Source organism: Schistocerca americana, chromosome 7 (assembly GCF_021461395.2).
Source record: "Schistocerca americana isolate TAMUIC-IGC-003095 chromosome 7, iqSchAmer2.1, whole genome shotgun sequence".
Classification (NCBI taxonomy): Eukaryota; Metazoa; Arthropoda; class Insecta; order Orthoptera; family Acrididae; genus Schistocerca; species Schistocerca americana.
The window spans coordinates 450,399,451-450,416,878 of record NC_060125.1 but is presented as its reverse complement, the minus strand read 5'-3'; the positions used below and the strand labels follow the sequence as shown (position 1 = coordinate 450,416,878).

General features: G+C 42.7%; 1 protein-coding gene across 8 annotated transcripts in view; it reads left to right on the top strand.

Annotated features, from left to right (window-relative positions):
- The window catches only part of LOC124621765 (MIT domain-containing protein 1-like), a 108,805-nt gene extending 92,550 nt beyond the window's left edge, over positions 1–16,255 (top strand). For all 8 annotated transcript variants that reach the window (XM_047147179.1, XM_047147180.1, XM_047147182.1 and 5 more), the window contains one exon: positions 14,888–16,255. The gene's annotated coding sequence lies outside the window, so the exon portion shown is untranslated. The remainder of the gene's footprint in view (positions 1–14,887) is intronic.
- Positions 16,256–17,428: the final 1,173 nt, after the last annotated feature.

Here is a 17,428-nt window from a genome sequence, read left to right as displayed (position 1 = left end):
GCTCAACTGACCACTGCTCCATGGCGACTACAAATGTCCATGTGTATGCTGTGAAACGCGCCTATCCACAACATCCCTCACCAACCACTTGCTCAACCATGTGGCGGCAAAAACTGTAAGATCATTTTGCCGCTTCTTATCAGTGTTGAACATGGTTGTTATTCAGCAGCCATATATTGGTTTCAACATAGAATTAAACAGCCAACCGGTTGCACATAAATGATAGGTACATTGACCTAGGTTTCGATACCTATTAGGGGTGTCTTGATCAGTATAAATGTTGCTAAATGGTATAAAATAATAAATAGGAAATGAAATATGACCAAAAACGCATTAATCAAGATGACAGTGTTCAGGACACATAAAAGTTATTTACATAATTACATTCCTATAAAACCAAAGACAGAATTTGGAGCAGCTATGCTCCTGTGAAAAGTAAAATATAACTTTGCAGCCTTCGCCATGTGTGCAGAGCTAGGAACAACATCAGGCTGAAAACAATACAATTTGCGCCACCTATCAGGCGTGGACAAGTAAAATGTGCCCATTTGAAACATTGTAACAGAAATACTTGGGGGGGGGGGGGGGGGGGGGGGAAACAGTATTATGAAAAGGGAAGTTGCTGCTCACCATGTAGCAGAGATGCTGAATCGCAGATAGGCATAACAAAAAGACTGTCAGAAATAAGCTTTTGGCCGGCAAGGCCTTCATGATGAAAAATGGATGAGACACACACACAATTGACTGCAGTCTCTGGCAACTGAAGCCACAATGTTAATGGCAGTGTCAGTGCATGATGGAAATGGTGATTGGATGGGGGTAAGGAGGAGGCTAGAAGGGGGAGGGATAGTAGGGAAGGGCTGGCAGACACTGAAGTACTGCTAGGGAGCACACAGAGACGAGGTGGAGAGAGGGTAGGGCAGCTATGTGCAGTTGGAAAGTTAGATGAAGAGCAGAGTAGAGGTGGTGGGGTTAGTGGAAAAGGAGAGAAGTAAAAAGACTGGGTGCAATTGTGAAATGAGGGCTGTGTAATGCTGGAATGGCAACAGGGAACGGGCTAGATGGGTGAGGACAATGACTAACAAAGGTTGAGGCCAGGAGGGTTACGGAAAATAGGATATATTACAGAGAAAATTCCAAGCTATGCAATTCAGAAAAGCTGGTGTTAGTGGGAAGGACCCATGTGGCAGAGGCTGTGAGGCACTCATTGAAATGAAGAATGTCGTGTTGGGCAGTGTGTTCAGCAACAGGGTGGTCCATTTGTTTCTTGGACCACAGTTTGTCAGTGGCCATTCATGTGGATAGACAGCTTGTTGGTTGTCCAGAAAGAACGCAGCACAGTGGTTGCAGCCTAGCTTGTAGATCACATGACTGGTTTCACAGGTAACCCTGCCTTTGATGGGATAGGTGATGTTTGACTGGGCTGAAGTAGATGTTGGTGGGAGGATGTGTGGGACAGTTCTTGCATCTGTATCTGTTACAGGGATATGAGCAATGAGATAAAGGGTTGGTGTTATAACCGGGAATAACACAATAACCTCTTCAGTCTGGTTTATTACATCACAAATCACTTTTTAACAATTATGTTAGCCGAGCGTCTACCCAGGCTCACACTCAGAAGTAATGCATTATTAAAGTTTGGTTATACCAATGTCCAAATGTGCATGGTGGGGTGCACGTCCCGTAATTATTCCCAAGTCCAGTGAAGTTCAGTCTCTCCAAGTGAAGTCGCAAGATTTTCCGCCGAGCAGCCAGGTAACCTCGAGTGGTGCGGCGAGTCATCCACAAGCAGCTGGAACACGGGGTACTGCACTTCCTGATGAGAACTGTCGTTTGCGGCGGCGGCCGGGTTTATATAAGGCTTGCTAGTTAATGGAGCCGTCGGCTGGGGTCGCTGTTTTCCAGGAAAAACCAATCACAATGTTTCCTGGCATAGCCAATTGCTGTGTGCTGACAAACACGCGCGCACGAAGGCGGCCAGCGATGGTAGCCGCGAGCCGCCCAGAGAAGTGCGGCCAGCGATGTATTTCTCGGCCACGTAAGGGAGCGTGCGTGTGAAGACGGCCATCGATGTACTTGGCGGCCACGTACTGGGGCGCGTTGTTTGGTGTTTGTTAGAAGTGGTGTATACCACACCCCTTCCCTCGTGGGGAAGCGTGGAAACATTGGCTGCGAATGAACGCCACGTCCATGGCGTCCTCCTCCTCCGAAACCTCGGCGTCGGCGGTGAGACTGGGCATAGGAGCATACGGGCGAAAACGCCCCGGCCGGGGGCAAAGGTTATAGCATGCGGACCGCGGCAGCAGAGGAGGCAGTGCAGGAGGAACCAGTGGCATGTCTTCATCAGCATCCGGAGTGACCTGGGGGTGGCGATCGGGGGAGACCCCGGCTGGCTGTGGCTGGGTCTGGTCCACGTCCGGGGAAAGAAGCTCTGGCTGGGAGGCGTCGTCCGTGAGCCGACCGGGGGCCAACTGCGAGAACCACCCTGGCGTGTCCTCCTCTGGTTGGTGTGGGGAATCAGGGGACGGGAGGAGAATATGCCGAGGGGGGGGAGGAGAAAAACGATTGGGAAGGCAGGCGAGGGCGAAGCTGATTGGCATGTCGAAGAACCTCCCGGTCGGGAAGTTGAACCCGGAAGACTTTCCTGCCCCTGCCCTGCAATAGTGGTGGAGGTGGAAACGGAGTTGCAGCGGACAATATATGGAAACCTGGAATATGCGTTGACAACAATAAAAAACATGCCATTAAACACCGGCCCAGAAAATCAATGTGCACCCGCTCCCAAGGGCGAGCACATGGTGGCCAAGAGGCAAAGGAATGTCGTGGAGCTGCCTGCTGGCGTTGGCAGGAGGGACACATCTGCATGAGGCGTTCAATCTCCTGAGTCATTGCGGGCCAGTATGTGAACCGGCGAGCCAAAAGCTTCGTCCGGGATATCCCCCAATGACCTTGGTGTAACAGGTGCAGAACGTGCTGACGTAAAGACTGCGGAATGACGACCCGTGGATGTCCGTCGTCCGAAAGAAGTAGAAGGGCCCCGTCAACCAACTGAAGCTGATGGCGGACAGTAAAGAACTGACGAAACGCCGCAGAAGCCGTGGGAGGCGGTTGTTCGGGCCATACATTACGCACGTGATGACAGACTTGTCGGAGCACCTCGTCGTGACTGGTTGCATCCGCTACCCGAGAGCTGGTAATGGGAATCACCTCTACTGTGGCCTGTGCTTCTTCATCTATGTGAAAACACAGAATTTCCTCTTTGTCGAAATCCAAATCCGGTCCCCATGGAAGGCAGGAGAGGGCATCATCATTGGCGTGCTCGGTTGTGTTGCGAAAGTGGATTTCATACTGATATAGTGCCAAAAACAAAGCCCAGCGCTGAAGATGGTGTGCAGTCCGGTCAGGGATCTTTGCTGCAGGATTGAATAATGATATGAGGGGTTTATGATCTGTAATGAGGTGAAACTTTGTACCAGGCGAAGATGATGGCCAGTGCCTCTTTTTCAATTTGGGAATACCGGCATTGCGTATCGGTTAATGTTTTCGATGCATAGGCCACAGGGTGCTCCAACCCATCTGCCTTCCTGTGAGCCAGGACTGCCCCAATGCCTGTATCCGAGGCATCCATTGCAATGACGATTTGCTTAGTAGGGTCAAAACGTGCGAGGCACGGGGCCTGCAGTAATTGGGATTTCAACCTGTGGAAGGTGTGATCGCATGCCGGCGTCCACTCGAAAGGAACCCCTTTTTTGCATAACTGAGACAAGGGGGCAGTTGCCGTCGCAGCCGCGGGTAAGAATTTTCGGTAATATGAAATCTTCCCCAGAAAGGAACGAACTTGTGTCATCGTCGTAGGTCGTGGCAGCTTGATGATGGCTTCTATATGTTTCTCTAACGGACGAACACCCGAACAGGAAATGACGTGGCCCAGGTACTCAATTTCAGGTTGGAAAAAACAACATTTTTCTTTCCTACATTTGAGGCCAGCCTCCCGTAAGACATGGAATAAAGATTGCAGGTTGTGAAGGTGTTCCTCTGTTGTACGACCCGTCACCACGATGTCGTCCAAATAGTTAATGCATCTATCCACTTTAAGGACTAATTGTTCCAAAAACCACTGGAAAATAGCAGGGGCACTGGCTATCCCAAACATAAGGCGTTTCAGACGATATAACCCGTGCGGTGTGTTGAGGGTCAGGAACTGCTGAGATGCGGCATCAAGTGGGAGTTGTAGATATGCTTCAGCAAGGTCTATTTTTGAGAAGAATTTTCCACCCTTTAATTTGGACAACAACTCCTCCGGCTTTGGAATAGGATATGTCTCGATCTCTGATTGGGCGTTAACTGTTACTTTAAAGTCGCCGCAGAGACGGAGCTGCCCTGACGGCTTCCGAACAACGACGAGGGGGGTAGCCCACTGACTAGAAGGAATAGGCTCAAGAACGCCACTTGCCGTGAGGCGGTCCAACTCCTTCTTCACTTGATCTCTGAGAGCTAAAGGAGCGGCACGGGCACGAAAATATCGAGGCCGCGCATTCCGTTTCAGTCTGATGTGTGCCTCAAAATTCTTTGCGGAACCGAGGCCGGGGGTGAACAGGTCTGCATAATCCTGGCAAAGCCTGTCCAGATCTGAGTACAGAACCTCGTCAGACACCAAATTCACAGAATCGTCGATTGAAAAACCAAATTTCCAAAATGCGTCCAGCCCAAATAAATTCTCAGAGGAATCCCTGTTAATGACTAAGAAGGTGACCTGGCGGGTGACATTCTGGTATGTCGTTGGCAAGTCGACTTGACTGCGGACTGGAATGGAAAGTTTACCATATGCCATGAGGCGTCGCTGCGTGTCGTGCAAGGGAGGAGCACCAAGTCTCAAATATGTGGCGTAATTTAGAGTGCTCACAGCTGCGCCAGTGTCGACCTGTAATTGAATCAGTTTTTCCGCAATCAGGACTTCAATAAAAAGCCTATTGGTGGTCTCCTGATGATCAATAGCGGCGATCAGATTAACATCCATCTGAAGATCCGAAGGTTGCTGCAGTCGGCAGGACTTTCGACACACAGAAGCTAAATGGCCCTCGGAAGAACATTTGTAGCAAAAGGCCCATCGATCAGGGCAGTCATCTCGTTGATATTTTTTAAAACAAGCAGGACATGATGGCAAACATTTTGGCACCCACGACTGGTTTGAGTGGTTGGAGCGAGGTGGCGGACGGTTCTGCTGAGTTGACCAGCGGCCTGCCAGCACTATCGCTATTTCGGAATCGTCACTCGGGTGGGCCTTAGCCGCCGGCTCTGATGTGTTTACATTGACGGCTGCAATGTCGACCCATGATTCTAGTTTCTTGCCTGCTGCACGGGTCACCTCGAAGCTTTGTGCCAAGTCCAAGACTTTATCCAATGAGGGGTCAATGAGCTGAAGGGCCTCATGTTGGAACTCCCTGTCTGGCGTACCCCTGATTATCATGTCCCGGATCATTTCTTCGGCGTAGGAGTACTTATTTTTAGAGGTAACAAAGTGACATCGTCGCCCCAAGCCTTGCAATTCCGCTGCCCACTCTCTATGTGTCTGATTCGGCTGTTTCTTGCATTGGTAAAAGGCGACTCGAGATGAAACAACATGGGTATGGCGCTGGTAATATTTAGTGAGCAACGAGCGAATCTCGGCAAAAGTCAGCTCCGAAGGTTTTGATAAGGGGGCCAGTATGCACAAGAGCCGATAAATCTCAGGTTTAGACCAAGACAAAAACAAAGATTTCACGAGGCCAACGTCAGTTACCTTGAAATCATGGAAATGTTCCAGCATTCGGGATTCGTAGGCTTCCCAGTCCTCTAACGTTTCTGCAAAAGACGGAAACGGCGGTACTTGCTGCGTGGCCTGCGTCTGCATGAACCCTTGTATAAGTGGCTGTTGAGTAGCAGCCTGTGGTTCTCGTCCTGCTGCTGGAGAAGTTTCTTGAGGAGATCTTCCAACATCTCCTGGTGCGTGCTCATCGCCATTTTATTGTGTTATAATCAGGAATAACACAATAACCTCTTCAGTCTGGTTTATTACATCACAAATCACTTTTTAACAATTATGTTAGCCAAGCGTCTACCGAGGTTCACACTCAGAAGTAATCCATTATTAAAGTTTGGTTATACCAATATCCAAATGTGCATGGTGGGGTGCACGTCCCGTAATTATTCCCAAGTCCAGTGAAGTTCGGTCTCTCCAAGTGAAGTCGCAAGATTTTCCGCCAAGCAGCCAGGTAACCTCGAGTGGTGTGGCGAGTCATCCACAAGCAGCCGGAACACGGCGTACTGCACTTCCTGATGAGAACTGTCGTTTGCGGCGGCGGCCGGGTTTATATAAGGCTTGCTAGTTAATGGAGCCGTCGGCTGGGGTCACTGTTTTCCAGGGAAAACCAATCGCAATGTTTCCTGGCATAGCCAATTGCTGTGTGCTGACAAACGCGCGCGTGCTTGCGAAGGCAGCCAGTGATGGTAGCCGCGAGCTGCCCAGAGAAGTGCGGCCAGCGATGTATTTCTCGGCCACGTAAGGGAGCGTGCGTGTGAAGACGGCCAGCGATGGACGCAGCGGGCCGCCCAGAGAAGTGCAGCCAGCGATGTATTTGGCGGCCGCTTACTGGAGCGCGTTGTTCGGTGTTTGTTAGAAGTGGTGTATACCACAGTTGGGAACTGGGGTTGTGTAGGGATGGACAAGTATATTGTGTAGAAACTTCCTGACAAATTAAAACAGTCTGCCGGACCGAAACTCGAACTCAGGACATTTGCCTTTCACAGGCAAGTGCTCTACCAACAGAGCTACCCAAGCACGACTCCCACTATGTTCTCACAGCTTTACTTCTGCCAGTACCTCATCTCCTACCTTCCAAACTTTACAGAAGCTCTCCTGCAAACCAGGCAGGACTAGCACTCCTGAAAGAAAGGATATTGCGGAGACATGGCTTAGCCACAGCCTTGGGGATGTTTCCAGAGTGAGATTTTCACTCTGCAGCAGAGTGTGCGCTGATATGAAACTTCCTGGCAGATTAAAACTGTGTGCCGAACTGAGACTCGAACTCAGGACCTTTGCCTTTCGCGGGCAAGTGCTCTACCAACTGAGCTACCAAAGCATGACTCACGCCCTGTCTTCACAGCTTTACTTCCACCATTACCTTGTCTCCTACCTTCCAAACTTTACAGAAGTTCTCCTGCAAACCATGCAGGAGTGCTAGTCCTCCATGGTTCGCAGGAGAGCTTCTGTAAAGTTTGGAAGGTAGGAGATGAGGTACTGGCAGACGTAAAGCTGTGAGGATGGGATGTGAGTTGTGCTTGGGTAGCTCAGCTGGAAGAGCACTTGCCTGTGAAAGGCAAAGGTCCCGAGTTCGAGTCTCGGCCCGGCACGCAGTTTTAATCTGCCAGGAAGTTTCATATCAGCGCACACTCCACTGCAGAGTGAAAATCTCATTCTGGATATTTTGTGTAGGTTTGGTGGTCAGCGGAATAACACTGTGGGAGGGTTGGGGAGGATAGTGGGCAGGACATTTCTCATTTCAGGGCACGGTGAGAGGTAGATCTACATTTCAATGACTGCTTCTCACCCTGTGTCATATGCATCCTTCCCACTAACACCAACTTATCTGAATTGCTCAGGTGGGAATTTTCCATGCAATATATCCTACATTCCGATAACCCTCCTGGCCTCAATCTTCTTTAGCCATTGTCCTCACCCATCCAGCCCTTTCCCTGTCCCCATTCCAGCACTACACAGCCTTATTCCACTGCTGCACCCAGCCTTTTCGCTTAACCCCACCTGCCGACTGCACATAGCTGCCCTACCCTCTGCATGCTCCCCAGCAGCACTTTACTGTCTCCCCCTCCCTGCCCAAGTCCTTCCTCATCCCCACTCAGTCGGCCCTCCCATCATGTACTGGTGCTGCCGCTTGCAGTGTGGCTTCAGTTGCCAGAGACTGCAGTCGTGTATGTATGTGTGTTCTATTTTTGACGAAGGCCTTGCTGGCAGAAAGCTTATTTGTGACAGTCTTTTTGTTGTGCTTATCTGAGTCTGACTCAGCATCTCCACTATATCGTGAGTAGCAACTTCCCTTGTCATAATATTGTTACATTCCATCCTGGATTTTCCATTGTTTTAAAATACACAGTAGTCAAGCAATTAAGTATAGTAGAGCCATCTGTTAGGCTTTACGGCCTAGCAGTAATTTCTGTTATAATGTTTCAAATGGGCACATGTTACTGTCCACGCGTATTGTTTTCGTGGCAGCAATATAAGCCTCTGGGCCAATCAGTCTGATGATGTTCCCAGCTGGCCACACGTGGGAAAACCTATAATGTTATATTTTACTTTTGACAGCAGCATAGCTGCTCCAAATTCTGACTTTTGCTTTTTAGCAATGTAATTTTATGTTAAGTAATCTTTGTGTCATGAAAATTGTAATTTTCATTATTGTGTTTTTGGTTATACCTCATTTGCCATGTATTATTTTATAGGATTTAGCAACATTTATCCTCATGAAGACAGTCTTAGTAGGTTTCGAAACCTAGGTCAGTGTACCTACCATTTACATGCAACCGGTTGGCTGTTTAATTCTGTGTTAGACACACACATATGTGGTGGTTCTCTTCTCATTTCAATGAATTTCTCTTCAGAAATTCGCAAGAATCCTATTGCATATCTTTTGCCTCTATTCCATCTAAAACTAAATTCCTCCTCAGCCAGATTCTCCTCCATTACCTTTTCCGATATTTTGTTAACAATTCTTAACATAACTTCATTGCATATAAAATTATGCTGATTTCATGTACTCACTGCATTTCTTGCTTCCTTGTTTGTTTAGTATTGGAATCATTACTGATGTCAAAAATTCCTGTCCCATCTTTGCACACTACATTTTTGTCTTTACTGACAATTTCCAAAGTAGCAGTTCCTGGCCTGTTTTGATCCCATGCTGTAGTCTTTGCTGTGTTTTATAGTAAATCATATTTTCTCTTCCTCTCCAAGTCAGTTGCATCACTCTCCTTTTTAAGCCATTTTTTTTTAGCCTGCACTGCTTCTCTATGCAGTTCGTTATTCAGCCTTTTGTCTTTCTTGCATCTTCATTGCTCCTATTTTTTAATTTTCTTGTCTCCTCCATTCTCAAAATCATGTCTTATGTAAGCCACAGCATTTTTGCCATTTTCCTGTTTACATGTCTTATACTTTTCTGCCTTGATTTTTGATTCCTTCTTTCAGCGTATTCCCCACCTCTCCCCTCAAAGGTCTGAGCTGGGGATTATTTTACTATGGATGTTGCATTAATATGTAGTGGTATAATAAATATGTAACTAATACAGAGATCTGTTTTAATCATTATTGCTGTTGGCATTATGATCAGTTCTCCATCCAACTATAAAAGTTTCTTTGTTTACTAAAGACTTATTGTATGTTATATACATGTTTTTTAACTCTAGGGAGTTGACTGCACAAGTATGGTGCTGTAATGCCCAGTACTATGTCTGTACTGGCTGTCCGGCTTCCATAGAAAGTTTGTGTGTGTTAACACCATCTAAAGTACACGAGGGCCAGTATTTATTTTCTTGTTTTCACTCTTACTAGTTTGTAAATTTGACAGTTTAGCATTGTACCATCTGCAGTGCCACAGTCATATAGTTTGATGTCTTTTTATAGCAGCCTCAAACAAGCTGAGGCTTGATATGGTGGTCAATAGGAGTTTCAGTGTTAGGTGGGCAATGAATCCTCCTGCTTGGGTTCATTCGATGCCTTCAGTTCCATTTTATCACTCTCTGAACAGATGTTGAGAGCTAGCTTCAGATGTATAGTGTAAGCATATCTTGGAATTTGTTATAACCAAATGATCACAGTTCCTTCTTTCGAATCAGGTGGAGGATTTAAACCACAAGTTCACACTCCGTTGTGGATTTTGTTATGTCTACTATTGCATGGATAAATTTCAGGTGTGTGTACGAGATGCAGTAAATGGCTACTTACTTACAAATTACATGTAGGGTGCTCACATAGTTTTTAAGGGTAGAGAAACTGCTCAATTGACCTGACAATCAATTGTTTACTGTGCTTGAAGAGGGGCATAGACCACCAACATTAAATATGCAGGAGAACATTCATCATTTTATGGCAAGAAGAGAGAATTTTAATTAACTGCAGGGGCATCCATGATATGGTCCTGTGATAAGTGTCATTTCCAAACAGTAATAATTCCCACTGATTACTAAGAATAGAAAGCTGGCCGATACCAGAAAATCAGAAATTGCATTTGGACTTCATATCACAAAGCTAGGCTGGTCACCAGTGGTAGCAACATGTGTATTGTAATAAATCACTATATAATATCTACTGAAGTAATTGCAGATTATTTGGATGAAAGTAAATATTAAAGGTGAGTCAAACATTATAATCATAAGAAAGATTAGGGTTTAACACATATTTTAGGAAAACACAAAAAACTTAGATCTGGGTGCCCCAATAGCGATATGAACCACTATCCTTCCGAATGTGGCTTAAGGGTCTTACCACTGTGCCACCTCATTCAGACATATAAATGAGTGCTTTTATTGATCACCTTAAGAGCTGGTATAGTGTCAGTTCAGGAAGCTATTTCTGTTTAATAATCATGTCAGCAAACTGGTTGCAGATTGATCTATCAGTGGATAAAATTCAAGAGCACTCTACACACAAGAATACAAATGTGCTTCAGCAGAAATCACAGCCATAATTAAAGTGCTATACAGGACTGATGTAGATGAATTGCAACACATCAGTGTTCCAGTCTGAGCTAGACATACACTGTTACAGAAATCTTATGCAAAAATTGTCCTTTTAGTATTGTAGGCCTCTGCTGAGGAGACATAACATCTTTCCTAGCAATAGAATATTCTGTCATTATTGGAAGATATGGAAGATACACAGTGCGTCAACTGAATAGGAGACACTTAACACACACTATGGAAACTTTTTGTGGTGAGGGTTGCAGGTTTGACACTAGTTTTTCCCTAATACTGTGGTAAAGAAACATTATTCTGGCTTGGCAATTGATTGTCTGTAATGCCTTCCTTTACTCTATATGGAAAACATACGTCTTATATGGTAAAGTGCTGTTGATTTTCCACACTAGAGGAAACAGTAACTTATCTATAAATAAATCCACTTCTGGTGATAGGTATTACAAAACTGATGTTAACCTAGAAATCCACTGGTATCGACTTGAACTGTCAGCTTACTGATATGGGATCACTATGCCAGAAATAATGAATTTTTTTTATCAATCAGGCAAAAGGTTGACTATTAACAAAAGTCGATATTCAGTTCACGCAACAGCAAGTAGGAGAACAGAGATTTTGTTACTGGATACCATTCTGGCCATTTAGAACATCATCAAAGAAAATGAAAAAAAAGAGACTGGCTTAGAAAGCAAGATTTGGACTGGCTATTACAACATTACAGATCAGTGCTGCATCACATGGCCAGCAAGATACTGCTGTTGTAAACAATTTCTCAGTGCTCTAGTGGCAGTTCTGGAGACAAATTATAATATAAAACATAAATCCAATCAACATAATGCATAAAGGAAATAGGAGAACCAGGAGACACAAAAGAGCTATCAAGATGTGTGGGACTTCCTTAGATTAGAAACAGAAAACTTGTGGGAAATGGTCAGATGAACATTGTGTTAGACATATGTAGTAAATGTCTCAAATGAAAAAGACAGCAGACAAGAATAATTATTATAACAGTTGTAACTGTAAGATGACTCACTAATGAAATAACAACAACAATAATAATAATAATAATAATAATAAAACAACAACATACCATAGGAAACTCTGGTTGAAATAAGAGTTGCCATTACGGCAAAATTGTGGAATTCATTCTTATTTTCTGTTACCACATATGTGAACTACATAACATAATTCGTATAAAGACAGCACACATGATGTTTCTGGAAGGATCACCAATTGAAAGTGGCTTGCTTGAAAACAGTTTTAAACCAGTTATCAATCACAATAGCATATTGTGTTGCAATCTAGAACTGATTTCAAATAATTTCATTGCTCATTTAGAAAGCTATAAAATATTGTCCCATAACAGACTGTAAACTGAAGACTGAAGTGTTACAGGAGACTCACTTCACAAGTTATGGAGTGCTTTTGTGTTTCGACCAACTTATTGATTCCATTTTTATGTATGATGATTTGACAACTGAAACAGTTATTTTCTTCAAGGGCTGCAAAGGTGTCTTGTTATGTATTCTCGCTACCAGAATTTGAAGTGCTGTTAGTTCCACACTGCTATTCATAGCCAAGTTCAACTCCCTGAGCCTGCTATGCTCTTCAGTGCTTATTTTTGTTTTCCAGAGCCCATGCTGTTAGTCCATGTAACACACATTGTCTCTGTGTTTTCCAGCTCTGGTAGTCCACAGCTCGTGGTCTCACGGTCGTGTTCTCCCTTCCCGAGCACGGGGTCCCGCGTTCGATTCCCGACGGGGCCAGTGATTTTCACCTGCCTCGAGATGATTGGGTGTTTGTGCTGTCCTCATCATTTCATCATCATTCCTGAAAGTGGCAAGAGTGGGCTGAGCAAAGGTTGGGAATTTGTACGGGCACTGATAACCTCACAGTTGAGTGCTCCACAAACCAATCATCATCATCATCATCCAGCTCTGGTAGATGAATAATCAAGAAATAAAATACAACAGTTGGTGTAAGTGCCAAGTTTCTGGGACAGTGTAACTGAGTCTGTAGAAATCAATGTCAAAAAACCTAATAAACTAGGACAGAGGTTTAATTTAAACAATACATGATTTCTAGCACTTGGTTTATTAAAATTTCACCAGTATTAAGGCTTCTCCTAGCTCTATTCTGTCTTTGACTGCATCTCACCTTAGTTGGATTTTTTAGGTCTGTAATACTAAGTGTTGGAAGGTATCTGCCAGTTCATGTTTTTCTGTTTCTCTGCGACACACTACTATTTGTCAAACGAACTTGTAACTATTCATGCAGCCCTCAGTATCCCTTCTTGGTACGGATTCACACACTTTAACAGTATTAATATGGGTTGTATGATTTTTTGTAAGCAATCTCCTTTGCAGACTAATTTCATTTTACCAATATTCTACCTATGAACCAAAGTCTGCTACCTACTTCACCTAAGTCTGAGCTATGTGTATTCTGAATACAACACTCTCTCTCCACATAGATGAGTCAGAAAAATTGAGACTATAAAGAAGGGGATGAATGTACCTTTGCTGCATCATCATCATCACTATAAATTCCACATTTTTGCATTTTGTATCAATTGACTGAGAAAATATCAGCTTGGTGCATAAGTTTGTAGCAGTTTGGTTTTGCATGTTGTCATCCCAGTTGCTATGGGTTGATTCATTGGTTGTCATTTTTCATTTGTAGTTCACTGTTGCCATTTGAGTTAACATACTGTCATTACTGTCAGTTGGAGGTAGTGAGTGGAGCTGTGGACAATAGAAAATAGAGTGCCAAGTGGAGAAACCAGAACATTTCCAATATATTTTTCTGTTTGAGTTCAGTATAGGGCTGACAGCAGCACAGGTAGCCAGAAACATTTCTGTTGTGTATGGGAATAATACCATTATGTAGAGTATGCCAATAAAATGGTTTTCTCATTCTAAGGAGGATCGTTTTGACTTTAGTGACTCTCCAAGTTCAAGAAGGCATTCATGGTTAGATGAAGATCATTTAAATACATTAATCCACAACGATCCACACCAGAGAACTGGCAAATGTAGTGAACTGTGATCATTCCACATTGACATTTGCGTGCAATGGGGAAGGTCCAAAAATCGGGTGTATGGGTATCACACATTCTAAGCAAAAGTGTCAAAAAATCTGTGGGTGGCCACATGTGCATCTCTGCCTGCTTATCATCAGCTGGCTCATGAACAACGCCAACCATTCCTGTCCTGTATCGTTACTGGTGATTAAGGAAAAGTGTAACCGTCACTGTTAACATTTACTGCTAACAACGAAGAAGTCTTGCAGGTGCAATCCAGGAACAGTGAACATAAGGATTGTGTGAAGTGATGCTACTCCACAATAATGCCTGCCTGCATTCTGTTAGTTGCATTGGAAAGTCGTGGTTCTGTCTCATTTGATCTTAGCTGAACATGGATTTTAAAAATCAATACAAACTTATTAATAATAGCAAACAAACAAAGATTTCAGAACTAGAAAAAAACCTTATTTCAGGTACTGTTTTGAGAACTGTGACTCATTGAGCTTAGTGAGAAAGGGAAATGTGCTTTATCAATTGAAGTCCTTATTTAAAAAGTGGTACTCCTCCAATTTAATTCATTTCGAGATATTTGAGGCTTAAACAAAATTGAGTGAAACCAATAGAAAGAAATCTCTTGCAGCAGTTGATGGACTGCAGTATTTCAGGTATCTCGAACAGAAAATTATTATCACTTGGTTACGTTTAATTCAGTATCTTGAAATGATCAAAATTGGAGGTGTACCACTGTTGAAATAAGGCCTTCAATAGTTAAAGATGTTCTGCTAAGAATGTTTGCAGTTTTGACATGAATTAAAAGTATGATACAAGGTTCTCAACATAAAACTGCTTTCATACCAATGCTTAATACCACGTAAAATAGGTCTGAATCACATTAAGTTCTACTGTGATTTGGAATTGTATATAGTGAGACATAATGCAAAAGTTGAGATATTGTTTGTATGCTTTGGATTTTTTTATTTTGTCTGCCAATGTGTCTTGATCAATATTCTCATTGTCAGGCATTGATCATTACACAATATCCAAGCCCTACTCATACCATTTGGAATGAATGTGACGTACAAATTGTAATATAATGTTCTAATGTCATCTCAAATGTTGCAGATGTCCCATGTCACATTCCAGGATGCCACAGTGCAGAATAATGACTGCTGACACTCAGGAAGTGTCTGTGTTTGTCTTTTACTTAATCAACCAGTGCACAAAGAAGGTGTTATTTCAATTTAGTATAAGCTGAACTCTTCAGAAGCGTACAATCTAAAGAAAGAGTATTTATTTGTGAATTATTTAATTCTTACGTAAGTCTGTGGGCTTTCATGGCCAGTTTAATTACTGATAGAACATTGAACTCTATACTGAATTTGATTATTTATGGCACATACAGTGATGTGGAGTTCACTATGTTAGAGGGAAAAAATGCTGAGACCTTTGGGTGACTTACACACATATAGATGGAAGTTCCTCACAGGGGATAAACAACAGCACCTGAAGAAGACTGCATGTCACAAAAGTGAAATACCATGCAGGGAAGACGTGAGTAACCAGCAGAAACCTGATTAATCAACATGACAATGCCTCGCTGGGAAAGCTTGAAGAATTACAACATAATTGTGGTTAAATTTTTTTGTATGACTTGATATTAGCTAGATAAGAGACTGACTGCTCAGTTCAGGTCAGAAAATACTATTTCTGCATCATGAATATTATTTGAAACAAACACATGAAAACAGTGTTTGAATATCATATTTACACACACAGTGGTTTGTATTTATATGAACTAACTAAAAGTACAAAATTTAAAGTTGTCATTATTTGACAATGGCACTGTAGTTACTGTGTTTGACTGCAAGTTAATGTCTTCCATCAGTTTGTGAGCCTGTTGTCGAAGAAAACTGGTGCTGATAGCTAGCCACACTGATTCACGTTCAGACACCTTTTTATAATAGCAGTTCCTTGCCCAAAGTTTACATTTTGTGCCAATAATGATCTTTGTGTAAGTGTTACATTGTAAAACCTTAAAATATTTAGGGACCACATGTATTTTTAAGGAGTATTGCCTGTACATGAATTGTGAATTTTACATTTTTGTTAACTTTAATTATATTTTATCTGGAGTTCCTAAATGATGATGGGTAGGTAGGAAGTGTGTTAGTAATCATACCCTTTAAGCAGATTTGCTAGACTCCATTCAGAAAACAAAATGCTGGTTCCCACAGTTGTCCTTTCATGCAAGTTTAAACTGAGTAACAGTGACTGAGTGGACTAAACCAAGACTTAGTAGCACACATCTGGTAAACATGCACAGAGGAAGCTTCAGCTATTGACGAATGAAAAATTTATATTGAAAATTAAATATTTGTTACTTCAGTTGCCAGCTTTTTGGTCTGTTGACTGAAGCTTGTGTACTTATATAATTTTAACAAGGTCATGTGGGACTTTGGATCCATACTGTAATATTAAAAGATTTTTTTAATACTTTTTGTTGAATAAATGTTACAATTTATTGTAAAAAAAGTTGAAGAGTCTAATTTTTATTAGCTATATTTTTCAATGTTTTGGAGTAATACCTTGTAAAATTTAGGAATTTTAATCAACAGTTGAATTTTAGGAAGAGGAAAAGACTAGACACTAACCCCATATTGCATGACCTTTTTTGGAAACCAGTTTCAGTGAAAAAGATATATGGGGTAGGATCTGGCACACCAAATACTATATAACAGATTGAAAATAGATATTGTGATTCAATTTTGATTTATTCAGTACTTCAGGTTAAAATTATTAATCATTCATTAAGCATCATTTTAAATACCTCAAAAATCCATCTAGATCTGATCTAAGTGGCAGAAATTATTCACTTTCAGCTGCTTTCACATGTGTTTACATACATTCGACCTTCAGCAAATGTGACTGATTTTCAACTTTTCTGCTAGCCTGATGACAGCAATCAAAGTTTAGCTTGATGCAGCGAGATTGTGTTTTTTGTCAGAGGGTAACATCATGCATTTGCAAGTGGTTTCCTTAAAATTATATGTAAACTTTTTGTTGCCAAATGGTAGCAGCAATCAATTGAGGGCTAAGACCAGACATTACTCATTTGTATAGCAGGCTATTTATTTATGCTGCATGGGAGAGAATTAGAAATTGTGGTCTGATAATAGTGTGTTAAAAGACAAATGCGTAAATAAAGAGAAAACCGATGGAAACAAAGCAAATAAATGTGAGAACACAATTCAGATTTCTGCTGTTTATGTAAATTGTCCAGAACATAAAGCAGCCAAATTTTTCTTGGCTTTCCTATTGCTCACTGCACACTTGTTTTGGCCAGTAGTAGTGGTAGGAATCTGTCTCAGCTTCAGCTTTGCCCCATGTGCTCTCCCTTGGTCAAGATTGAGAATAAAGTGGACACGTTTTGTCACATGCACAAAGACCACAATGCACTTTTCCATCAGAAACAATACGCCATCAGTTTTGTGTTTAGCTTGGCAGATCTCTAACTGTGACAGTCCCAACGTTTTAGTCAGACTTTAAGGGTGAGAGCCTGTCAAAATCTCAAGATAAACCAAGCAAGATTAGTGCCAGTGGTGCACTAATGCATTTCGTGCAGCAAAGTTGTCAGCATTCACCATGATGTGTTATGGAAATGAA